The sequence below is a fragment of the Salmo salar genome, chromosome ssa28 (genome assembly GCF_905237065.1).
Source record: "Salmo salar chromosome ssa28, Ssal_v3.1, whole genome shotgun sequence".
Classification (NCBI taxonomy): domain Eukaryota; kingdom Metazoa; phylum Chordata; class Actinopteri; order Salmoniformes; family Salmonidae; genus Salmo; species Salmo salar.
Genome location: NC_059469.1, coordinates 27187501 through 27200000, shown reverse-complemented (window position 1 = coordinate 27200000; position 12500 = coordinate 27187501). Strand labels below are relative to the sequence as shown.

The 12500-nt window shown below is 41.4% G+C and overlaps 1 pseudogene; it reads left to right on the top strand.

Moving 5' to 3' along the window:
• The window catches only part of LOC106589779 (DNA primase large subunit-like), a 104674-nt pseudogene that overhangs the window by 3824 nt on the left and 88350 nt on the right, over nucleotides 1-12500 (top strand).

The window sequence follows — 12500 nt, the reverse complement described above, 5'->3', positions numbered from 1 at the left end:
CATGATATTCACCCACTATTTGTTTGGGGTGGAGATCTAATAAATGAAGGTGTGGCGGAGCTGTATTCTGACCTTGACTTAATTCCCTGATAATTCCACCACCTTTACGCGTGAGCAAACCAGGAATAAGGTCTATGAGCAAACCAGGAATAAGGTGTAGTGAACCTACCAGTTCCAAGTGGAAAAAGCATTTACTTACTTTTGTTCCAATAGAAATAACACCATTCTCCTTACACTGTAATTTACAACTTGATAAGAGCTAGGTAAATGAGTCATCTGTTTGGATAAGGGAATTGTAAATATAAATGACACTTGTTTTACATCTATTTTACCTTATCGATTGAGACAAATGTGTAACCAGTCATATGGCAGCAAACTGAAGCATATCTTTCCCACATGAATGTTTATGAAATGCTGTGCCATTATGTAGAATTGAAATTGTACAGGCTTTTAACTTGCAGTGATGGGAACTCTTTAAACATCTTAATTATAGGCTACCCCGACATTCTGTATGCTATTTCTATCTAGTTATTAGCCACTATCAGTATTGACCGTCAGTAGGCAGAGTAACTACATATATTCAGCTGCCAATTTACTGTTGGTTCCCTTCAGTTGGTATAGCCTACAATACTATTCAAGATTACTACTTAATTTGCTTCCTCTAAAAATTCAGTCATGGCCGTGTGGTTGTTGAGGATTATTACTAACACTTGATAGTATATATAAAAAAAGACATGTTGGCTAATTAAATCCTTATGGAGCGGAGCGAAGGCCAAGCTGTAATAATTTGAACCCAACTCTTGGCGCAATACTTGACCGTGTCATCACACAGCTCCCTGGTTAGTGCAGGCAATAGACGGAGGGTATAGCCAGCCTACTATTGTACACTGTTCTCCCTATTTTAATTATATGTACACTAATCTTCCAACATTACCATGGGCTGAAGAACTGAATGTGGCAATTTTCAGAATGAATCAAACCACCGTTTTCTTTCTACGTGCGGATCTTCGTCAGGTCTTTCATTGATCCCTAAAACTCGGAACCCTTCTCTTACTATATTCTATTGTCGTCAAAATTCTAACTTAAAGGTACACCGTATTTAAAGGGATGGCTTAAGTTAAATGTTCTGAAAACGCTATTGAATGAAAACTCCACGAGAAAATATCTTGTCCAGCAAGTAGGAGGGTTTTCAGCGGGTTTAATGAAATTTATTAAGAGCGTGCATTTAGCCACACCTGCAGAGCGCGTTACGAGACTGAATAAGGTAAGTCTGAATACCAAATACTGAGAAGTGCGTACGAAAGGCATACATTCCTATGTCGGAATCGGGCCCTTATTTTGTAAATTGAACAAATAATGTTCATTTAAAAAAAAAATCTTATAGAGAACATCTCAGACGGTGGTTTATCCAGCAAGAGATTTACCTTTTCAGTTATCGCTTCAATGATCTGCTTTCCAAAAGCGAATATCTACATCACAATAATCTTCACTATGATACTTTATATTGTTGTTGGGAAGGAAATCCACATTTTACTCTCAAATGTGAGCAAAACACCTCTGACACCAATATAATGCTGGGAATTGGCATAACCAAGCAATTGGTTCATCCATGTCCTCCATTGGTGAATGCAACAAGTGTTTGCGCTGGTGCAAAATTGATTTGATTTGTATTCAAAAACATTTAAAAAGTAACAGGTGTAAACATTGCTAAGTGTAAATTCTCAGTAAATCGGGGGTATATATTCATTAGTCCAATATAAACAGTTTCTGAAGCAAAACGTTTTATCAACAGACAAAACGTTTTGTAACAGAATCCGAAAAATGAATACACCCCTGGTCATGACGCTGTTTGGACATTCCATATTTATGGTATTGTTTCAGACCTGCCAGCAGATGGTGCTGTCAGCTCGCAATAGTATACCTGTCTGAAAATGTCTGCTGTGAGGGGTTGTTTTTGCAATGGGTCTGTTTTGAAGTGTAATCTCATTATTTTACTTCAAATGTGCATTTCATAAGATTTGTTGCAGCTAATTGCGATAAATTAACTTGTAAAAGATAAATCAATTGAACTTGAATGGGATGAATTTACAGTAGTGTATAGAACATTTTCCTTTTCGTTTTATTTGACAGGACCATTGAGTGAACACTGTTTTTAGTAATGCAATATGGCAACGAGGGAGATGACCTTCACCCACCCCAATTACTCTTGGCGGTTAGTTGTCAACTAAAATAGATTTTTGCACTGTGAAAGGCCAGGAAAAGGTGTTGATCACCTGCATGCCCAGAAGGAGATAGGTAAAACATTTTCCCAAACAGTCTCTGGATAGTTATTTGAGTGAGTGGCAGGTGGTGAAGCGTTTGTTATGGCCGCAGGTTCTACATAGCTGGCAGCCGTTCTTTGTTAATGGTTATGACTTGGAGATGGGCGGCAGGGTTCTAACTGTCTACCCTTAAGGTTAACTGTGTTTACCTCTAATTAGTGTTAACACCTGATGTTCTGTGATTATAAAGGCTCTAATGCATTCCGGGTCTTTTCACTCACCTTACCATGTGTTTACACCTTACTTTATTGATTTAGACAGATACCAGTCAGATAGGTCATCGACAGACCGGGGACACATACCAGTCAGATAGGTCATCGACAGACCGGGGACACATACCAGTCAGATATTGTAGATCATCGACAGACTGGGGACACACTGTTTTTCATTTGTTTAGGCCTAAGAGGACACAATTGATGGGCAAGTGTACTGTACAGTCTTCATCTCACGCCTGAGAATGCAACAACATTACATTGTTAGCTATACAGTCAAGTGTCAATATGTGTCTTTCTGTCACTGAATGCCTACCACCTTTTTTCTAATGTCTAGATGAGTGTTGAGGAGAAGAACCTGATGGACAAACTTATTAACTCAAGCTTTGCTGTCAGCACGTTCACGCTTGAAGACCAAGACTTCTACAAAGTGAGTTATACATTTAAAAAATATATATTTTCTACAAACATGACAACATTATATTAGAGGACATTCAAGTGCATCCCAGTGTAAAAATAACAAATATTCTATTGGGAGGCAAAATATCTGAATGAGCAAGTTATGTTGAATGTATAACCTCACACCCCCTTTCCTGTTTTTCTTTTTTCAAGGTCCCTTTCCAAGATGCATTGGATCTGGTGAGAACCAGGAAGGTGTACCTGAAGGGTGGTTATGTCTACATCCCTCACAAGGACATTGTCACCATCGGTCTCAACGACTTCTGAATAAGACTGTCCAAAGCACTCGCGGTAGGGAGATTTTGTAGACCTCAGTTTTCTTTTTTTAATGCCAAATAATGGGAAACCGTGTGAAAGAATTACTACATGGCATGTAACCTGAATGTAATTTGAGGACTATGGCATGGGATTAAACGTGTTTACATTACATCATTCCCAGCCTGACATAAATTGTTCCTATTGGACGTCATGGAGGTTACTTCATATTATCCTTCATACTAGTAATTAGTAGGGATTATTCTGCCCCTCATTAGAAGTATTTCATCCATGGAGAAGAGAGGGAGGTACATGTTTAGTATGCTCAATCAATTGATTATTGGGGGCAATTCTTTCTCTGCAGGCCATATTTACTGGGGGATATTTCTTCTCTGCAGGCCATATTTACTGGGGGATATTCCTTCTCTGCAGGCCATATTTACTGGGGATATTTCTTCTCTGCAGGCCATATTTACTGGGGATATTTCTTCTCTGCAGGCCATATTTACTGGGGGATATTCCTTCTCTGTAGGCCATATTTACTGGGGGCTATTCCTTCTCTGTAGGCCATATTTACTGGGGGATATTCCTTCTCTGCAGGCCATATTTACTGGGGGATATTCCTTCTCTGCAGGCCATATTTACTGGGGGATATTCCTTCTCTGCAGGCCATATTTACTGGGGGATATTCCTTCTCTGTAGGCCATATTTACTGGGGGATATTCTTTCTCTGCAGGCCATATTTACTGAGGGATATTCCTTCTCTGCAGGCCATATTTACTGGGGGATATTCCTTCTCTGCAGGCCATATTTACTGGGGGATATTTCTTCTCTGCAGGCCATATTTATTGGGGGATATTCCTTCTCTGCAGGCCATATTTACTGGGGGATATTCCTTCTCTGCAGGCCATATTTACTGGGGGATATTCCTTCTCTGCAGGCCATATTTACTGGGGGCTATTCCTGCTCTGCAGGCCATATTTACTGGGGGCTATTCCTTCTCTGCAGGCCATATTTACTGGGGGCTATTCCTTCTCTGCAGGCCATATTTACTGGGGGATATTCCTTCTCTGCAGGCCATATTTACTGGGGGCTATTCCTTCTCTGCAGGCCATATTTACTGGGGGCTATTCCTTCTCTGCAGGCCATATTTACTGGGGGATATTCCTTCTCTGCAGGCCATATTTACTGGGGGATATTCCTTCTCTGCAGGCCATATTTACTGGGGGATATTCCTTCTCTGCAGGTCATATTTACTGGGGGCTATTCCTTCTCTGCAGGCCATATTTACTGGGGGCTATTCCTTCTCTGCAGGCCATATTTACTGGGGGATATTCTTTCTCTGCAGGTGGAGGAGGGCTCTAACAATGATACCAAAATCAATAGGAATAACACAGTAAATTAAACTGTGCACGTGTAGGTCTCACAATGCCATTATCACACTAGCTCATAGGGAAAAAGGGATCTCAAATGTCTCTGTGTGGATATCTACCAAAGCCCTGTGTTATGGAGCACATTGAAATGCCAATGCCTTCTCTGAATAGTAGAACATGAGTCTGAATAAAAACTTTGGTTCAGTAAATATAAGCAGTTTATGAATGAAATGCATATTTAACATAGTATATTAGAAGATAATGGTCGGCGTGCTTTGGTTAAATGACCATTCATGCGTTTAGCTGTTATGCTGTAAGACAGGCCATATCAAACTAGCATGTCTTTGGAAAGCACCAGCATTAAAGCCCCCAGCCCTGACAAGAAAACTATGAATTCCATTGTCAAGGTCCATTGGTCAGACAGTCCGATCAGTCATACATACTTAAACAAGGCAATCTAAGATGTCTGCAGCTCATTGTCATTTGCCTGCAATGGAGTAATTACCTGCATGGATGTCAGTGAGCAATGAGTGGGATGTCTGATGAGATGATGGTGTGTGTGTTGGAATGAGGTGGTTGTGTGAGAGATTGGAAAGCAGTGGGACTGGATTGCTTTTTCAGGCCGTTGACGGGAGTAGGTGGGAAAGATGATGGTTTCTTGAGGCCCGGCTGAGAACGGATGACATCGTACACTTGTGTAGGAGTTATAGATCATTCCTGCAAGCCTTCATCCTCCCCCTCCACGGACCAGGCTGAGATTAAAACCAAGCTGGGATTAGAGAGATGTTCCGAGGTTGGCACTTTGAAAAAGCAGAAGCACTGTGTTATAGGCTAGATCGCAAGGCTTTTCTCCCAAAGATTGGCCTAGGCTTCTTTGTTGGAGCCCCATTCTCCTTGACCTATATCATTACAGAATTGTTTATTGTGCTCCTTGTGTAGGCTACAGGTATATATAGTAGGACCTATTTGTCCATTTGGAAGTTTCCCTTGGAAAAAATATTTGCTGTTGCGGTAATATGAATATGCCCCAGGGACTTCTGTGAGAGATGTTTTATTAAATGGCAAAGTGACATGATTACTTATACCAACATGTGTTTAGTGTTGATCATGTAGATCTGAGCTCTGGCGATATACAACACTTTATATATACAACACTTTATATACAGCTATCAGGTGCTGAGAAATATAAGCACCTGTCAAATGTGTTACCAGTAAGCTTCTTTTCTTTACGATACATCATGCAGTACTTGTGTAGGTTGGGCTGTAGTAATTAAAGACATTCAGTGCTTAGAGCAGGTAGTGGGGTCTTTAGATACTGTCAAAAAATATATACACTACCGTTCAAATGTTTGGGGTCACTTAGACATTTCCTTATTTTTGAAAGAAAATTAAAATAACATAAAATTGATCAGAAATACAGTGTGGATATTGTTAATGTTGTAAATGACTATTGTAGCTGGAAACCGATTCATTTTTAATGGAATATCTACATAGGCGTCAAGAGGCCCATTATCAGCAACCGTCACTCCTGTGTTCAAATGGCACGTTGTGTTAGCTAATCCAAGTTTATAATTTTAAAAGGCTAATTGATCATTAGAAAACCCTTTTGCAATTGTTAGCACAGCTGAAAACGGTTGTACTGATTAAAGAAGGAATAAAACTGGCCTTCTGTAGACTAGTTGAGTTTCTGGAGCATCAGCATTTGTGGGTTCGATTACAGGCCCAACATGGCCAGAAACAAAGAACTTGATTCTGAAACTCGTCAGTCTATTCTTGTTTTGAGAAATGAAGGCTATTCCATGTGAGAAATTGCCAAGAAACTGAAGATCTCATACAACGCTGTGTACTACTCCCTTCACAGAACAGCGCAAACTGGCTCTAACCAGAATAGAAAGAGGAGTGGGAGGCCCCAGTGCACAACTGGGCAAGAGGACAAGTACATTAGATGGTCTAGTATGAGAAACAGATGCCTCAAGTTCTCAACTGGCAGCTTCATTAAATAGTACCCACAAAACAGGTCTCAACTTCAACAGTGAAGAGGCGACTCCGGGATGTTGGCCTTCTAGGCAGAGTTCCTCTGTTCAGTGTCTGTGTTCTTTTGCCCATCTTAATCTTTTCTTTTTATTGGTCAGTCTGAGATATGGCTTTTTCTTTGCAACTCTGCCTAGAAGGCCAGCATCCCGTAGTCGCTTCTACACTGTTGACGTTGTGACTGGTGTGATGGTTGCTGATAATGGGCCTCTATACACCTATGTAGATATTCCGTTTCCAGCAACAATACAGTGGCTTGCGAAAGTATTCACCCCCCTTGGCATTTTTCCTATTTTGTTGCCTTACAACCTGGAAGATTTTTTTTTTTTAATTGGGGGTTTGTATCATTTCATTTACACAACATGCCTACCACTTTGAAGATGCTAAATATTTTTTGTGAAACAAACAAGAAGTAAGACAAAAAAAAACAGAACTTGAGCGTGCATAACTATTCACCCCCGCAAAGTCAATACCTTGTAGAGCCACCTTTTGCAGCAATTACAGCTGCAAGTATCTTGGGGTATAAGCTTGGCACATCTAGCCACTGCGATTTTTGCCCAAAAGCATTCCAGGTGAAGCTTGTTGAGAGAATGCCAAGAGTGTGCAAAGCTGTCAACAAGGCAAAGGGTGGCAAAGTATATATTGATTTTTTAAACACTTTTTTGGTTACTACATGTTTCCATATGTGTTATTTCATAGTTTTGATGTCTTTTATTCTACAATGTAGAAAAATAGTAAAAAATAAAGAAGAAACCCTGGAATGAGTATGTGTGTCCAAATTTTTTACTAGTACTGTATATAGAATAATATTATAGGAAGGTGTTCCTAATGTTTGTTATACTCAGTATGTATGTACAGTGCATTCGGAAAGTATTCAGACCCCTTGACTTTTTCTACATTTTATTATGTTACAGCCTTACTCTGAAATGGATTAAAAAAGAATCCACATCAATCTACACAAAAAAATACCCCATCATGACAAAGCATTTTTGCATTATTAAAAACAAACTGAACTATATAACATTAAGGTAAGGGGTCAGACCATTTAATCAGAACTTTGTTGAAGCATCTTTGGTAGCAATTACAGCCTTGATTCTTCTTGGGTATGACGCTACAAGCTTGGCACACACCATTTTTCTCTGCAGATCCTTTCAAGCTCTGTCAGGTTGGATGGGGAGTGTCGCTGCACAGCTATTTTCAGGTCTCTCCAGAGATGTTATATCAGGTTCAAGTCCGGGCTCTGGCTGGGCCACTCAAGGACATTTAGAGACTTGTCCCAAAGCCATGCCTGCGTTGTCTTGGCTGTGTGCTTAGGGTCGTTGTCTTATTGGAAGGTGAACCTTTGCCCCTGTGTGAGGTCCTGAATGCTCTGGAGCAGGTTTTCATCAAGGATCTCTCTGTACTTTGCTCCGTTCATCTTTTCCTCGATCCTGACTAGTGTCCCAGTCCCTGCCACTGAAAAACATTCCCAGAGAATCTTGTTTCTCATGGTCTGAGAGTCCTTTAGGTACCTTTTGGCAAACTCATAGCGGGCTGTCATGTGCCTTTTTCTGAGGAGTGGCTTCCGTTTGGCCACTCTACCATAAAGGCCTGATTGGCGGAGTGTTGCAGAGATGGTATTCTTTCTGGAAGGTTCTCCCATCTCCAAAGACAAACTCTGGAGCTCTGTCAGAGTGACCATCAGGTTCTTGGTCACCTCTCTGACCAAGGCCCTTCTCCCCCTATTGCTCAGTTTGGCCGGGCAGCCAGCTCTAGGAAGAGTCTTGGTGGTTTCGAACTTCTTCCATTTAAGAATAATGGAGGCCATTTTGTTCTTGGGGACCTTCAATGTTGCAGACATGTTTTGGTACCCTTTCCCATATCTATGCCTCAACACAATCCTGTCTCGGAGCTCTACGGACAATTCCTTCGACCTCATGTCTTGGTTTTTGCTCTGACGTACTGTCAACTGTGGGACCTTATATAAACAGGTGTATGCCTTTCCAAATTATATCCAATCAATTGAATTTACCACAAGTGGACTCCAATCAAGTTGTAGAAACATCTCAAGGATGATCAATGGAAACAGGATGCACCTGAGCTCAATTTCGAGTCTCATAGCAAAGGATCTGAAAACTTATGTAAATAAGGAATTTCTGTATTTTTTTATACATTTGCAAACATTTCTAAAAACCTGTTTTTGCTTTGTCATTCTGGGGTATTGTGTGTAGAAAGATGAGGAAAACTATTTATTTAATCCATTTTAGAATAAGGCTGTAACGTAAGAAAATGTGGAAAAAGTCAAGGGGTCTGAATACTTTCAGAATGCACTGTATGTGTGTATTCATGTATATAGAGAAAACAAATACTGAGCTATATTGTATGCTCAAAAAAAGATTGTTATAATACAATTGCTCAGAGAAAGAGCTTTTGTTTAACAAATAATAAAATATAATAGTCTGTTACTGTTTAACTTTCCGTGATTCTATCTCGGAGAACAGAAATAATACAAATAGTGCTGTTTTTTCCTTGTCTGGTGCGACCAGACAAATGCATGGCATGATTATGTAGCAGGTGAATAATATAGGACTGAGGAGTTTGTTTGAGACTATGCTTTTGGAATCCACAGTTCCTTATGAAACCTCCCCTGGTTTATTGGACCAACATCATGAAGGGACTTCATGCCAGAACACCAAGCAGCTATCATGTCACGCCGTAGAGCCATTTTCCAGTCATTATCCCAATAACTAGTTCTCCTACTGTTCTGGTTCTGTCTGACATTTGATAATTCTGTTGAAAGGTTGTGAATATTCTCCTCAGGCCCATGATAACAATGAGCGTCAGTATTGACAATAAATAAAAGAAAGATGAGTGGTTCTACAATCCTTAACTCTTGACCTTTGGTAATTGGGTTTGGTGAATCAGTCCTCCTCTTACTTTGTGTAGTATAGTTTGTGCTTTATGGTTGCATGGAGTATGTGGGTGTACCCTAGTGAAGTGGTCTGTGAAGTGTGCAGGCAGTACTGTATGGTCTGATGGCGGGCCTGCTGTAGGTCTGACGAGGCGGTTCTACTTTAGAGAATGGAGTGAGAAAGTACACTGAAACATGGCTCACATGTTACGTGTCTCTGTGTGAAACGTGGCCCACATGTTACGTGTCTCTGTGTGAAACGTGGCTCACATGTTACGTGTCTCTGTGTGAAACGTGGCCCACATGTTACGTGTCTCTGTGTGAAACATGGCTCACATTACGTGTCTCTGTGTGAAACGTGGCCCACGTTACGTGTCTCTGTGTGAAACGTGGCTCACGTTACGTGTCTCTGTGTGAAACGTGGCCCACATGTTACGTGTCTCTGTGTGAAACGTGGCTCACATGTTACGTGTCTCTGTGTGAAACATGGCTCACGTTACGTGTCTCTGTGTGAAACATGGCTCACATTACGTGTCTCTGTGTGAAACGTGGCCCACATGTTACGTGTCTCTGTGTGAAACGTGGCTCACATGTTTATCTGGACTTCTTTATTTATTTCTATCCAACATAGAAGTAGATTGCATCTTGTTTTTACAGGTTGGTTAGATTTAGGCTACATGACCAATTTCCTTTCCAAGTTAGACAAGTTTGTCTCGCTATTACTACTTTCCTATTCTTGGCTTGCATTATTTATGTTTTCTATTTATGTATTCTGTACCATACCTCTCTCTATGTCACGTCCTGACCAGTATAGGGGTTATTTGTTATTGTAGTTTGGTCAGGACATGGCAGGGGGTGTTTGTTTTATGTGGTTCAGAGTGTGTTTTGTGTATGTGTTTAGGTAGAGGGGTATTTGATTTATTAGTCCGGGGTTTGTTAGTCATTGTTCTATGTTACAAAAGACTAGGTAGAACATAGAAATATAGTATTTCTATGTTTAGTTTATTGGGGTTGGACCTTCAATTGGAGGCAGCTGGTTATTGTTGCCTCTGATTGAGGGTCCTATAATTAGGAGTTTGTTTTTCATGGGTTTTTGTGGGAGATTGTTCTTGTTTAGCTGTTTGCCTGACAAGACTGTCAAGTTCATTTCTATACGTTTATGTGTTTTCCTTCTTCACCATAATAAAAAGAAGATGAGTATACATTTTCCCTCTGCGTCTTGGTCTCTACCCTACGACATCCGTGACACTCTATGTAGTAGGGCGGTCCCCGACAAAAAAATGATCTTGGTCGACCAAGTCGTCTGTGGTTTCGACCAAACGATTGGTCTAAATTTTACAACTTGAATTTTTCCATATATAGACACATCCTATGTGATAATCAATTACGTATATACACTGAGCTTGTCTGATTTTTTTTTATTTAAAAAAAATATATATATTTTAAAGCAAACTGATGAAATAATTAAGACAAATGACTAGAGGGATTTCAAACCGCTACTGATTTAATTATGCCGGGCCAGGCTTAGACTTGCTGCGCTGTGTGTGTGTGTGTGTGTGTGTGTGTGTGTGTGTGTGTGTGTGTGTGTGTGTGTGTGTGTGTGTAATATATATATATATATCTCACTTTTCAGTCAGAAATGGCTGAGAGAGACAACGGGTGCTAGTCACACAGTCCCTTGCTGTCTTTTTATATATAAACTCAGCAAAAAAAGAAACGTCCTCTCACTGTCAACTGCGTTTATTTTCAGCAAACTTAACGTGTGTAAACATTTGTATGAACATAACAAGATTCAACAACTGAGACATAAACTTAACAAGTTCCACAGACATGTGACTAACAGAAATTGAATAATGTGTCCCTGAACAAAGGGGGGTGGGGGTCAAAATCAAAAGTAACAGTCAGTATCTGGTGTGGCCACCAGCTGCATTAAGTACTGCAGTGCATCTCCTCCTCGTGGACTGCACCAGATTTGCCAGTTCTTGCTGTGAGATGTTACCCCGCTCTTCCACCAAGGCACCTGCAAGTTCCCGGACATTTCTGGGGGGGAATGGCCCTAGCCCTCACCCTCCGATCCAACAGGTCCCAGACGTGCTTAATGGGATTGAGATCCAGGCTTTTCGCTGGCCATGGCAGAACACTGACATTCCTGTATTGCAGGAAATCACGCACAGAATGAGCAGTATGGCTGGTGGCATTGTCATGCTGGAGGGTCATGTCAGGATGAGCCTGCAGGAAGGGTACCACATGAGGGAGGAGGATTTCTTCCCTGTAACGCACAGCATTGAGATTGCCTGCAATGACAACAAGCTCAGTCCAATGATGCTGTGACACACCGCCCCAGACCATGACGGACCCTCCACCTCCAAATCGATCCCGCTCCAGAGTACAGGCCTCGGTGTAACGCTCATTCCTTCGACGATAAACGCGAATCTGACCATCACCCCTGGTGAGACAAAACCGCATTTCGTCAGTGAAGATCACTTTTTGCCAGTCCTGTCTGGTCCAGCGACGGTGGGTTTGTGCCCATAGGCGACGTTGTTGCCGGTGATGTCTGGTGAGGACCTGCCTTACAACAGGCCTACAAGCCCTCAGTCCAGCCTCTCTCAGCCTATTGTGGACAGTCTGACCACTGATGGAGGGAATGTGCGTTCGTGGTATAACCCGGGCAGTTGTTGTTGCCATCCTGTACCTGTCCCGCAGGTGTGATGTTCAGATGTACCTATCCTGTGCAGGTGTTGTTACACGTGGTCTGCCACTGCGAGGACGATCAGCTGTCTGTCCTGTCTCCCTGTAGCGCTGTCTTGGGCGTCTCACAGTATGGGCATTGCAATTTATTGCCCTGGCCACATCTGCAGTCCTCATGCCTCCTTGCAGCATGTCTAAGGCACGTTCAGGCAGATGAACTGGGACCCTGGGCATCTTTCTTTCTTTTGTTTTTTTTCAGAGTCAATAGAAA